This window comes from Schistocerca americana, chromosome 1, assembly GCF_021461395.2.
Source record: "Schistocerca americana isolate TAMUIC-IGC-003095 chromosome 1, iqSchAmer2.1, whole genome shotgun sequence".
In the NCBI taxonomy this organism is placed as follows: domain Eukaryota; kingdom Metazoa; phylum Arthropoda; class Insecta; order Orthoptera; family Acrididae; genus Schistocerca; species Schistocerca americana.
In genome coordinates, this window is record NC_060119.1 from 762,621,550 (window position 1) to 762,634,521 (window position 12,972).

The window sequence follows — 12,972 nt, forward strand, 5'->3', positions numbered from 1 at the left end:
TCTGTTTCATAAAATTGCAGAACACATATGAACACCACTGCTGATGTACGTAATAGCCTAAAGTACATCTGTTTATGAGAATTAAGGAAGTAAATAATATTATTCCTATGTCAAACACTGAAGTGATATTAAACTCAGTAAAAAATTATGGTGATCCCTTGAAATAGTACTAACTTAATTTTGCGGTTTAAAACGTTGTCATTTTTTATTTTTACACAGTGGAAATTTGTAGGAGGGGGGCTGTTTCCTTTTATTCCCTCGGTAATACACACATCAAAGTTTTACATCACCTCAGTTCCCAGAATTCCTGAAAATAGACGTCGACTGTGGATACTATATCACAGACACCCCTTTGACTGTTCAGAGATGTCACTAAACCAGCCCAAGGATATAAATAACCATGCATGTGCAGCGCCTATTAGATGGAGGGAGTCCGACAGCTGATCAGTTCTAGTCATTCCACCAGGAAGGAGGCTCACGGCTGCGGTTCAACCATGCCTAGTCAATACCGCGGTTCGATCGCGTCCGCATTGTTACTTCGTGCCAGGACGGGCTCTCAACATTGGAAGTGTCCAGGCGTCTCGGAGTGAACCAAAGCGATGTTGTTCGGACGTGGAGAAGATACAGAGAGACAGGAACTGTCGATGACATGCCTGGCTCAGGCCGCCCAAGGCCTACTGCTGCAGTGGATGTCCGCTATCTACGGATTATGACTCGGAGGAGCCCTGGCAGCAACGCCACCATGTTGAATAATACTTTTCGTGCAGCCACAGGACGTCGTGTTACAACTCAAACTGTGCGCAGGATTCTGCATGATGCGCAGTTTCACACCCGAGCGAGGTCCATCTTTGCAACCACGACACCATGCAGCGCGGTACAGATGAGCCCAACAACATGCCGAACGGAACGCTCAGGATTAGCATCACGTGCTCTTCAACGATAAGTGTCGCATATGCCTTCAACCAGACAAGGAAACCTGTTTGGAGGCAACCTGGTAAGGCTGAACGCCTTAGACACACTGTCCAGCGAGTTCAACAAGGTGGAGGTTCCCTGCTGTTTTTGTGTGGCATTATATGGGCCGACGTACGCCGCTGGTGGTCATGGAAGGCGCCGTAACGGCTGTACGATACGTGAATGCCGTCTTCTGATCGATAGTGCAGCCATATCGGCAGGATATTGGCGAGGCATTCGTCTTTATGGACGACAATTCGCGCCCCCAACTTGCACATCTTGTGAATGACTTCCTTCAGAATAGCGACATTGTTCGACTAGAGTGGCCAGCATGTTCTCCAGACATGAACTCTATCGAACATGCCTGGGGTAGATCGAAAAGGCTGTTTACTTACGTTTTAATTACGGGCATGGTGTGTGGCCTCCTCACTGGTCAATTATTAATGTGGCTTGACTTCGACACGATTTGTACGACTGGTATTTTCGTTTAAAAAATTAATTGCTTGCATGTAATGGCTTTTGATCTCAATGTAATCGAAAGACCCCAGTTTATACTGGTTGCAGTACATTTATTCGTAACTATGTATTATGATGTTTTCAGGTGATCATGTACTGATGTCATTTGATTGCACCCTGTGTTACAACGATAAGGTTTTAGATCAACAATTAACGATCAACCAAAAGACATGAAAAATAAGAATTTGCAGGACAAGCAAAAAAATACACATACAATAATAAATATGAAGCTGATATGAGGTGGCATTGTCACAGAAGAACTGATTGGATGTACAGAGTGCGACACGAGTTGGGTGTTTAGTTTGTCATATGACAATGGGATCTGCACATCGTTACTAACGTTTTGGAGACAGGTGCGGTACGGAGTGAAGGGCACGGCAGTGGTTTCAACAGAAGATGAAGAGTTTCTTGTTGTGGACAGCATGAATAGTCGGGTATTTGCTATTTATGGATTATGAATGAAACTGGTGTGCCAATCTATGCCACAAGCTACGGATGATAGCATCAGGGTGTTTCCTTCACGAGAACAATCATGGAAAATTAATTAGTGGCCTGGTAGAATCGTTCTGCATAATTGGTACACACTGGCTTCTAAATCTCTCACAAGTAGGGACGAAGTAAAGATTCCTCATATATTTTCAGCACCTCGCTGTACAAACTGTTGTAGGGAGAAATGTTCATTTCCTACATAGCAGTTCGTTGACTGTCAAAATGGTATTTATGCTCTGCCCAGAGAACGTTCAGAATGTAAATATTCACAACTGCCCCATCTCGTATTACAGAACCATTGTATTGTGATGGGGGAGCTGTCTCAACATTTTTCTTCTCAGCTGACTCCAACCGCAGGGGATTAGTCTACCAGCCGAACCTGTCCCCTGCAGTGCATTCTTCCATCAGGGGCGAGACAGCGAAAGTGAAAGGGTGTTAATCTGGTTTCCACCTGGCCTGTCACCTCTCGCCGATATGTGCCACCAGCAACTGATGCCGAATTTGCTCATGCCAGTCAGGTCTTTGACTCGACTTCGATCGAGGCTCGTGGTTCTGCACAGCACTCATACAGTTGCGTTACAATATTACACTAATACAAAGATTATTAAAACGAAAATAATATTGTCTAGTTTATTTTGCATATGTAATCATACCATTACGATTTACAATGTCTATCCTGTTCTAATTAGCATATTCATTACTGCCAAAATATGATTTGTTAGACGATGGATATAATTTCTTTTGCATAATACCCAACTATTTAAACACATCGATTTGAACATTTACAAATCTACCTTAAAACAATGCTTATGAATATTATGTTGCATTGGTTGTTAATGTCCATCTTGAAGGTGCCTCAACTTGTTATGTCTTTACATTTGCTGTTCGTAAGAAGTATACATTTAAAATTATTCATTGGTTAGTACATTATTGTAATTAGTAGCAAACATCCGCTTCTAAACATGCTCTTAAAGTGTTCATGTGACGTAAATTATTTACATATAAGTCATGTTTGAGTGATTATCCGCCATCAGTTACAATTACAGATGGTTAAGTTATAAATAACTAGAGAGGGACCATTACCAATGATTTGTATAATGAGGTAATGTTCCTGTTTTTAGCTCTGTTTTAGATGGCTGTTTACTCTTCCTTTGATTAGTGTATCCCTTACTTCAGCGTCAACACATGTGAATAATAACTTCACAAATACAGCAATTTTATGAAATAAAAATATAAAGAATGGAAATACTAAATCTACTATGACATTTAGTCTGCAGTGCTCTTGGTCTTCCAGGATTCCAAGTTAGTTACATACCTTACCATTCAGTATACTTGAGTATTTCCTTACAAACATTTACATCATCTCAACTTTATGTGCATTACTTTCTATTTTGCAGCCCAATTGCCTCTCATGCTCTTATATATCTCATACGTCTGCTGAATTCTAAAACAAACATAGACAAAACATGTATAACTACTCCTCATCACAGTTGATAATACATTGCTGTCAATTGGATTGCTGTCGATGGTTGTTCGTCTGGACTCTCTTTATTCTGTAGTATTCCGCTGATGTCATGTTGCCCTTCACATTCATCGTAACACAAAAGACCTTGCTTTCCTTTCCAGAACCCACACATTTTGTCCTCTTACAACAAAAATTAAAACAATGTCCCCATCGAACTATTATAATGTTCGAATGTTTACATGACTTGTAATTGTGACATAAAGTCATGCAGGAAGAAAGCGACGATATTGCAAATCAACAGGAGTACTGCACAATTGCTGGATTGCCCACGGAATAAGAAGCCACCAGCTGATAAGGTAATGACTGACACGTTTCAGGTAGAGCCCGTTATCAGATTGTCTACAAACCAGAAATACATCGATGAGCCAAAATTTTATGACCACCTATTTAATAGCGTGTCGTTGCACTTTTGAAACACAGTACAACAGAGATTCTGCTTGGCATGGATTCTACAAGTCCTTGACAGGATTCCAGGAGTATGTGGCACCAGAAGTCTACCGCACGTCAAGCAGAATGGTAGTTTATGGGCATGCAGTTCGCATCCGATATGTGTTGCAATGGGTACAGACCGGCACATTTGCTGGCCAAAACGTCAATTTGAGTTCACTATAATGCCTCTCAAACCACAGTAGCATGTTTCTGACCTTGCAAATGGACACTGATGCTGCTGGGAGATCTCATCACTGTAGGGGGAGACTTCAAGCATCAAGCGATGCAGGTGGTCCTCTATGAGATTGACGTAGTCCATTGCTGCCCTGATGCCTTAGATTACCACCACAGATCCCATGGAAGCCCAACTTAAAGTAGGCCATGCTGAATTCTGCCCTCATGGCCTGCATCTGTGGCGCGGTGCGCATTTCGTGGAGCCATTCGCCTGGATGACGGCGCGTTAGTACCAGCCATCGACCTACTGTAATAATAAATGCGATTCCTTCGGCGGGTGACACGTTTCTATCGATCCACGATGAAAACTTAGTGACGCTGTGCCCTCTGCAATCATAACTGACGATGTCGTTGGGTCAACACAGGAACAGATAGGGGTAGCTCAAATTTTCTTCCTGGGTACTGCGTTGTAGCTAGTCAGTTAGTCAGCCATGACAGATTTGTTTTTTGCATGCTGTCTTTATACATCTGATTACCAAGATGTTCATGGAGTGTATTTAAGATTTTTTATTTTGATGACACTTACAGTTTCACACTCCTGTACATTTCTTATGTAGTTACATTTTCTGTTCCTTCCTATGTATTTTCCGTTTGCAGATGATGGGTTCTATTGGAAACGCTTCAAATAAAGTAATTAGTTTATCAGGTGTTGTCTTCTCATTCTGTGACAAATACAGCAATTTCGCAATACTCCTATTAACGTGCACATGACGTTGAAATTCTCAACATATTAACTTCTCAATCGATTCTGTCCAGTTGCATCTCTGGCAAGGGCCACGATACATGTCTATCGTATCGTCAAAAAAGCTGTCCATTCATATGGACGAAATAATACATTTAACTTTCTATACACATTTCCTACCAACTAAAGGGCAACCCAACAACTCATGACATATCAACACTACCTACACTGTGTCAGGGTGCAATCTTCCTATACAACAGTCAAAGCGATATGAAGTAGAGGGCTGCTTTCCCAGATTAAATTCAGCATCACTATCTTATCATCTTCATTACTCAATAATACCTTGGTTTCGTCTTTGCATCAGCTAACGTTGGTACATCCTTGGACCCATCGTGACAGTAGGTTGCTCTCTATTCTTGGAAAAATATCAAAATTCCCAGAGGTATCTTCTCTCTTTGTCTTCGTGATTACTTTCAGTCCTAGACCACGTACTGCAACATAAACACAGACTAGTTAGTATAACCACACACTTCCGATTGATGCTCGGCGCTGCAGCATGTTTATTTTCTTAGTTTACGCTCACACTTTTCCTGTCTGAGTAACATCTTCCCTTTCACACAATGGCCTCCGTGTGTTAGTAAACTCGTAACTTATTCTAAGAAAAGTGTAATAAGATTAATGTGGTGTACACCAACTGATTTATTCTTGAAACTTCCTGCCAGATTAAAACTGTGTGCCCGACCGAGACTCGAACTCGGGACCTATGCCTTTCGCTGGGAAGGTCTCTACCATCTGAGGTATCCAATTGCAACTCTGATATGTCGTTGTACTACAGTAGGTTGAAATGGTTGATTCCGACATCTCCTGTATGAGTTTCAGCAGCCTCCGCCGCTGTTAAATGGTTCAAATGGCTCTGAGCACTATGGGACTCAACTGCTGAGGTCATTAGTCCCCGAGAACTTAGAACTAGTTAAACCTAACTAACCTAAGGACATCACAAACATCCATGCCCGAGGCAGGATTCGAACCTGCGACCGTAGCGGTCTTGCGGTTCTAGACTGCAGCGCCTTTAACCGCACGGCCACTTCGGCCGGCGCCGCTGTTAAGTCTAGTCAATGTTGCGATGAGCTATTGCCATGTCACTCACTTCTTGTATTTGCTGGCCTAATTTCTATAATTTCTTGAATGTTTCTACATATTCATTGTAGCAACCTGTTAGCAGTTGTTGGTAATTTGTCAGTAATTTCACATATCACTACAGAATACTCGTAATTTCACCTGGGCTACAAGAAATGGTTCTTTCTAACAATCATTTCAAAAAATTTCACAGGACTGTTCTCTCATGATGATATTAAATCCTTGCACATTATCGTCTCATGCTTAATATATTCTTATGCTTTTTGAGATCAGTAATTCGTGAGGTAAGCTTCTCTAAATTCACGATGCATGATACGAATTGTCAGCTACACTATGTGATCAAAAGTATCCAGACACCCCCGAAAACATACTTTTTTCATATTAGGTGCATTGTTCTGCCACCTACTGCCAGGTACTTCATGTCAGCGACCTCAGTAGTCATTAGACATCGGGAGAGAGCAAATGGGGCGCTCCGCAGAACTCACGGACTTCGAACGTGGTCAGGTGATTGGGTGTCACTTGTGTCATACGTCTGTATGCGAGATTTCCACACTCCTAAACATCCCTAGGCCCACTGATTCCGATGTGGTAGTGAAGGGACACGTAAGCACAAAAGGGTACAGGCTGACCTCATCTGTTGACTGACAGAGACCGCCGACAGTTGAAGAGGGTCATAATGTGTAATAGGCAGACATCTATCCAGACCATCACAGAGGGATTCCAAACTGCATCAGGATCCACTTCAAGTACTACGACAGTTAGGCGACAGGCGAGAAAACTTGTATTTCATAGTCGAGCGGCTGCTCATAAGCCACACATAACGCCGGAAAATGCCAAACGACAACTCGCTTAGTGTAAAGAGCGTAAACATTGAACGACTGAACAGTGGAAAAACGTTGTGTGGGGTGACGAATCACGGTACACGATGTGGCCATCTGATGGAAGGGTGTGGGTATGGCGAATGCCCGATGAACGTCATCTGCCAGCGTGTATAGTGCCATCAGTAAAATTCGGAGGCTGTGGTGTTATGATGTAGTCGTGTTTTTCGTGGAGAGAGCTTGTACTCCTTGTTGGCACTATCACAGCACAGGCTTACACTGATATTTTAAGCACCTTCTTGCTTCCCACTGTTGAAGAGCAATTCGGGGATAGCAATTGCATCTTTCAACACGATCGAGCACTCATTCATAATGCACGGCCTGTGACGGAGTGGTTACACGACAATAACATCCCTGTAACGAACTGGCCTGCACAGAGTCCTAATCTGAATCCTATAGAGCACTTTTGGGATGCTTTGGAACGCCGACTTCGTGCCAGACCTCACCTACCGACGTCGATACCTCTCCTCAGTGCAGCACTCCGTGAAGAATGGGGTACCATGCTCCAAGAAACCTTCCAGCACCTGATCGAACCTATCCTGCGAGAGTGGAAGCTGCCATCAAGTATAAGGGTGGGCCAACACTACGTAGAATTCCAGCATTACCGATGGAGTGCGCCACGAACTTGTAAATCATTTTCTGCCACGTGTACGGCTACGTTTGATCACATAGTGTATTTCTCTTATTCTTTGTGCTATCGCTCCTTCAAGGTATGCACAGGCCAACTGTAATTTACATGCCAAAGAGCAAGAGGTAGATAAAGACAGATCAAATTATGCTACCGAAGTTTTAAGGTGAAGTGTATTAGCATTATGTTTATAGTTTTGAAATTTTTGGACTGATATGAAGTGTTAGAAATCGAACAGGTCTTCCTCTCTCCCACACAACCTCACAGCTGTTGCTGATGTTCTTCAACGATCTCTTCCCGTTGGGACTCTGTGTGAAAGCTTTCACTACGGTTGTGTCCTGGATTACGCTCGCTACCTCCAACCATGTGTCTTCCACTCAGTGGCATACCATTGTACATTTTCCTAAGTCTGTTTCTGTTCCTGCCACTAGCAGTCGATCCTTCGAGAATTTTATCTGACTCTTCGTTTATACTCTGCTGTCTTTCGTTTATGCTTTTCTGTTCGTTCTGGAACTCGAGAAGTGCCTGCAGTTCCTGGCATTCTGCTACAGATACTGAGTTAGTAATGTGTAAGCCTATACTCGATTTTCTTATTTCCTCTTCTTTCATCACACAGTATCGTAATTGATTTGTTGCTTCTTCAATCTGCTTTGACCTTTTCGCCGCTCGGAGTGGCCGCGTGGTTTGAGGCGTCCTGCACGGACTGTGCGGCCCCTCCCGCCGGAGGTTCGAGTCCTCCCTTGGGCATGGGTGTGTGTGTTGTTCTTAGCATAAGTTACTTTAAGTAGTGTGTAAGTCTAGGGACCGATGTACAATGCAGTTAGGTCCCTTAGGAATTCACACACATGTGAACATTTTCTTTTTTTTTTTGGCCTTTTCCTGCCTCTCATGTAATTTCATTTGATTTCGTTGCATACCTGTAACCTGACTGTGTACTTGCTCTAAGTCTATAATTCTACCGGTTAATTTTTTTTCATCTCTTCCCGAAATTCCTTCAATTGTATTCTCTTTTCGATGATTTATACTCGTGATTTTTTTTTTAGCGTCTTGCGGTGCTTGTCCTGTCATTAACCTATCCATCTCTGCTTTTTTTCACGCCTCCTTCCTGCTACTTGTACCTCCTTCTGTGTTTCATGTGTTTGTTTCTGTATTTCTTCTGCCCATTTCCTTATCTCAACGCCGCTCTTCTGTGCATCCTCATACATTTTCTTTAAGAATTCAAGTATTCCAAAATTACTTTCATTATTTACTATCTGTCTATTTAGAGAAGATATTTATGAACTCGTTTGAGCATCTCGTCTCTCTGGCGTTTCCGGATTCCCGCTCTCTTCTACCTCATAATTACGAATAATCGCTATAGTCTCGACAGGCCATGAAGCGACCTCATCTTCCCAAAATTCATCATCCAGTTGTATGTGATCCAAATCAGTCACTTCATTATCACTTACGTTCATACTTGACAGTTCCTTGGGAAAGATCAACGGGAAAATTCAACTGATGCTCTCATAAATGACAAACTACCCTACAAGACCGTTACCTCCTCATTCCCTCATTTTCTCTTCTTCCGTATTCTTACTACTACTCTGTTTATTAATACACAAAAATATTACAGCCCCTTTCTTACGGCCGGCCGGGGTGGCCGAGCGGTTCTTGGCGCTAAAGTCTGGCATCGAATCCTGCCTCAGGCATGGATGTGTGTGATGTCCTTAGTTAGGTTTAATTAGTTCTAAGTTCTATGAGACTGATGGCCGCAGAAGTTAAGTCCCATAGTGCTCAGAGCCATTTGAACCATTTTGAACCTTTCTTACGCTCCTTAGAGCTAACAGTTACGTTATTTAAGCCCTGCATTCACTAATGGCCATCCCTTTTTTCCATTCACAAAATAATGTTTCTACAACATAGTGTACGAGGACTTTACTTATTCTACTCGTTATGTTCCCGGATTTTCTTTCTAATGACATTTGCCCAGTGGTTCATCAACATGCCGTAGTTCCTTTGCATCTCCTCAATGAATAACGTGATGACAACAGACACAGAGTATAAGTGGCACAGGATTAACCACGTATAAGCTCCTTCTGTTACCCCATGGCAGGTGTTTAGCAGAGCAAAGTAAATCGGATAGGTTACAACACAATACTATTCCTAATTCCTTTTACACTTATTGTGGACTTCGCCATTCCATACATGCTAATCAGCCACATAAAACCCAACACAAGCGTAAATGCTGTCCCCGTTTACACTGATTCAGCGCTGTATCCATGATCCTTACGTTACCTAACACAATTAGTATACGCGCAATTTATTACTTGTTAATGTGTGCGCTTACTTTCTCCGTTGCTCGACGGCCATTCGCATTCCTTGCAATCGATGGCGTGACGCCCGTATTTTCTACAAACAGAACGTACAGCTGGTACCAATGGGTAGTACAGACCAAGGTGTCCTCAATAAAATAGAACAAAAAAACAATAATTCTCGATTCTGATATTACAGCACAGATAACCACTCAGACATGAAACAGAATCCACCAAAGACGTAGAACAGAATCCGTGAAACATAGGCAGAAAGCTGAAATAAATGCACGTGTTATTTGTTCATGACATCAAAGATATTTTGCAGACTACTGCGGTTTTAAAAGTGCCTCGTTAATGACTCATTAAAACACAAATGATTGCTTATCTGATTACATCCCAGAACGCCCTATTTTAATCGGATCCTGGGAGGGTAAGTCAATTTATGCTAAACACCATGTGTGACAGAGAAATTAGACATCTATCGAATCTGAGATTAATGGAGAGGCAGACACACCCTCGAGACCCAGTGCTACATTTAGGGTACGAAACGGATTTATTAAAGGTACAAATGATTCACCCTAGCAAAGAATCTGATGGTGGGGAATTGACTCAACATTATCATTTAACAGAACTGGTTATGATAACGGATTCAAGATTTAAATAACACTGTGGTTTATTACCAAACACATATAAATATTAAAGTAGCAAAACACAGTTATGATGACAAGAATGTTATGAGCATATCCCTTACTATACGTGTGCCTAACTAACGGTTTGAGTAGACAAGTTACTGAAAGAGGAGGAGTAGCATCAAACCTCGAATCTAATTCTGTGAAATATCCACTGTAGCCCAACTATCATGATCACAGTGACAATTTGTCTGAAATCAACACCCAAAGATGTAGTGAAGGGAAACGAAAATTTAGTAGTCATGGGTGACTGGAATTCGAGAGTAGGAAAAGGGAGAGAAGGAAACATAGTGGGTGAATATGGACTGGGGGAGAGAAATGAAAGAAGAAACTGTCTGGTAGAATTTTGCACAGAGCATAACTTAATCATAGCTAACACTTGATTCAAGAATCTTAAAAGAAGGTTGTATACATGGAAGAATCCTCGAGATACTCGAAGGTATCAGACAGATTATATGATGGTAAGACAGAGATTTAGGAACCAGGTTTTAAATTGTAAGACATTTCCAGGGGTAGATGTGGACTCTGACCACAATCTATTGGTTATGAAATGTAGATTAAAACTGAAGAAATTGCAAAAAGGTGGAAATTTAAGGAGATGGGACCTGGATAAACTGACTAAACCAGAGGTTGTACAGAGTTTCAGGCAGAGCATAAGGGAACAATTGACAGGAATGGGGGAAAGAAATACACTAGAAGAAGAATGGATAGCTCTGAGGGATGAAGTAGTGAAGGCCGCAGAGGATCAAGTAGGTAAAAAGACGAAGTCTAGTAGAAATCCTTGGTTAACAGAAGAAATATTGAATTTAACTGACGAAAGGAGAAAATATAAAAACGCAGTAAATGAAGCAGTCAAAAGGGAATACAAACGTCTCAAAAATGAGATCGACAGGAAGTGCAAAATGGCTAAGCAGGGATGGCTAGAGGACAAATGTAAGGATGTAGAGGCTTATCTCACTAGGGGTAAGATAGATACTGCCTACAGGAAAATTAAAGAGACCTTTGGAGAAAAGAGAACCACTTGTATGAATATCAAGAGCTCAGATGGAAACCCAGTTCTAAGCAAAGAAGGGAATGCAGAAAGGTGGAAAGAGTATATAGAGGGTCTATACAAGGGCGACGTACTTGAGGACAATATTATGGAAATGGAAGAGGATGTAGATTGGGAGAGCCAGTCCTGACAAAACTCTACCATCTGGTGAGCAAGATGTATGAGACAGGCGAAATACCCTCAGACTTCAAGAAAAATATAATAATTCCAATGCCAAAGAAAGCAGGTGTTGACAGATGTGAAAATTACCGAACTGTCAGTTTAATAAGTCACAGCTGCAAAATACTAACGCGAATTCTTTACAGACGAATGGAAAAACTCGGCGAAGATCAGTTTGGGTTCCGTAGAAATATTGGAACACGTGAGGCAATACTGACCCTACGACTTATCTTAGAAGCTAGATTAAGAAAAGGCAAACCTACGTTTCTAGCATTTGTAGACTTAGAGAAAGCTTTTGACAATGTTGACTGGAATACTCTCTTTCAAATTCTAAAAGTGGCAGGGGTAAAATACAGGGAGCGAAAGGCTATTTACAATTTGTACAGAAACCAGATGGCAGTTATAAGAGTCGAGGGATATGAAAGGGAAGCAGTGGTTTGGAAGGGAGTGAGACAGGGTTGTAGCCTCTCCCCGATGTTATTCAATCTGTATATTGAGCAAGCAGTAAAGGAAACAAAAGAAAAATTCGGAGTAGGTATTAAAGTACATGGAGAAGAAATAAAAACGTTGAGGTTCGCCGATGACATTGCAATTCTGTCAGAGACAGCAAAGGACTTGGAAGAGCAGTTGAACGGAATGGACAGTGTCTTGAAAGAGGGATATAAGATTAACATCAACAAAAGAAAAACGAGGATCATGGAATGTAGTCGAATTAAGTCGGGTGATGCTCAGGGAATTAGATTAGGAAAAGAGACACTTAAGCAGTAAAGGAGTTTTGCTATTTGGGGAGCAAACTAACTGATGATGGTCGAAGTAGAGAGGATATAAAATGTAGACTGGCAATGGCAAGGAAACCGTTTCTGAAGAAGAGAAATTTGTTAACAACGAGTATAGATTTAAGTGTCAGGAAGTCGTTTCTGAAAGTATTTGTACGGAGTGTAGCCATGTATGGAAGTGAAACATCGACGATAAATAGTTTGGACAAGAAGAGAATGGAAGCTTTCGAAATGTGGTGCTACAGAAAAATGATGAAGATTAGATGGGTAGATCACATAACTAATGAGGAGGTATTTAATAGAATTGGGGAGAAGAGGAGTTTGTGGCACAACTTGACACGAAGAAGGGACCGGTTGGTCGGACATGTTCTGAGGCATCAAGGGATCACAAATTTAGCATTGGAGGGCAGCGTGGAGGGAAAAAATCGTAGAGGAAGACCAAGAGATGTATACACTAAGCAGGTTCAGAAGAATGTAGGTTGCAGTAAGTACTGGGAGATGAAGAAGCTTGCACAGGATAGAGTAGCATAGAGAGCT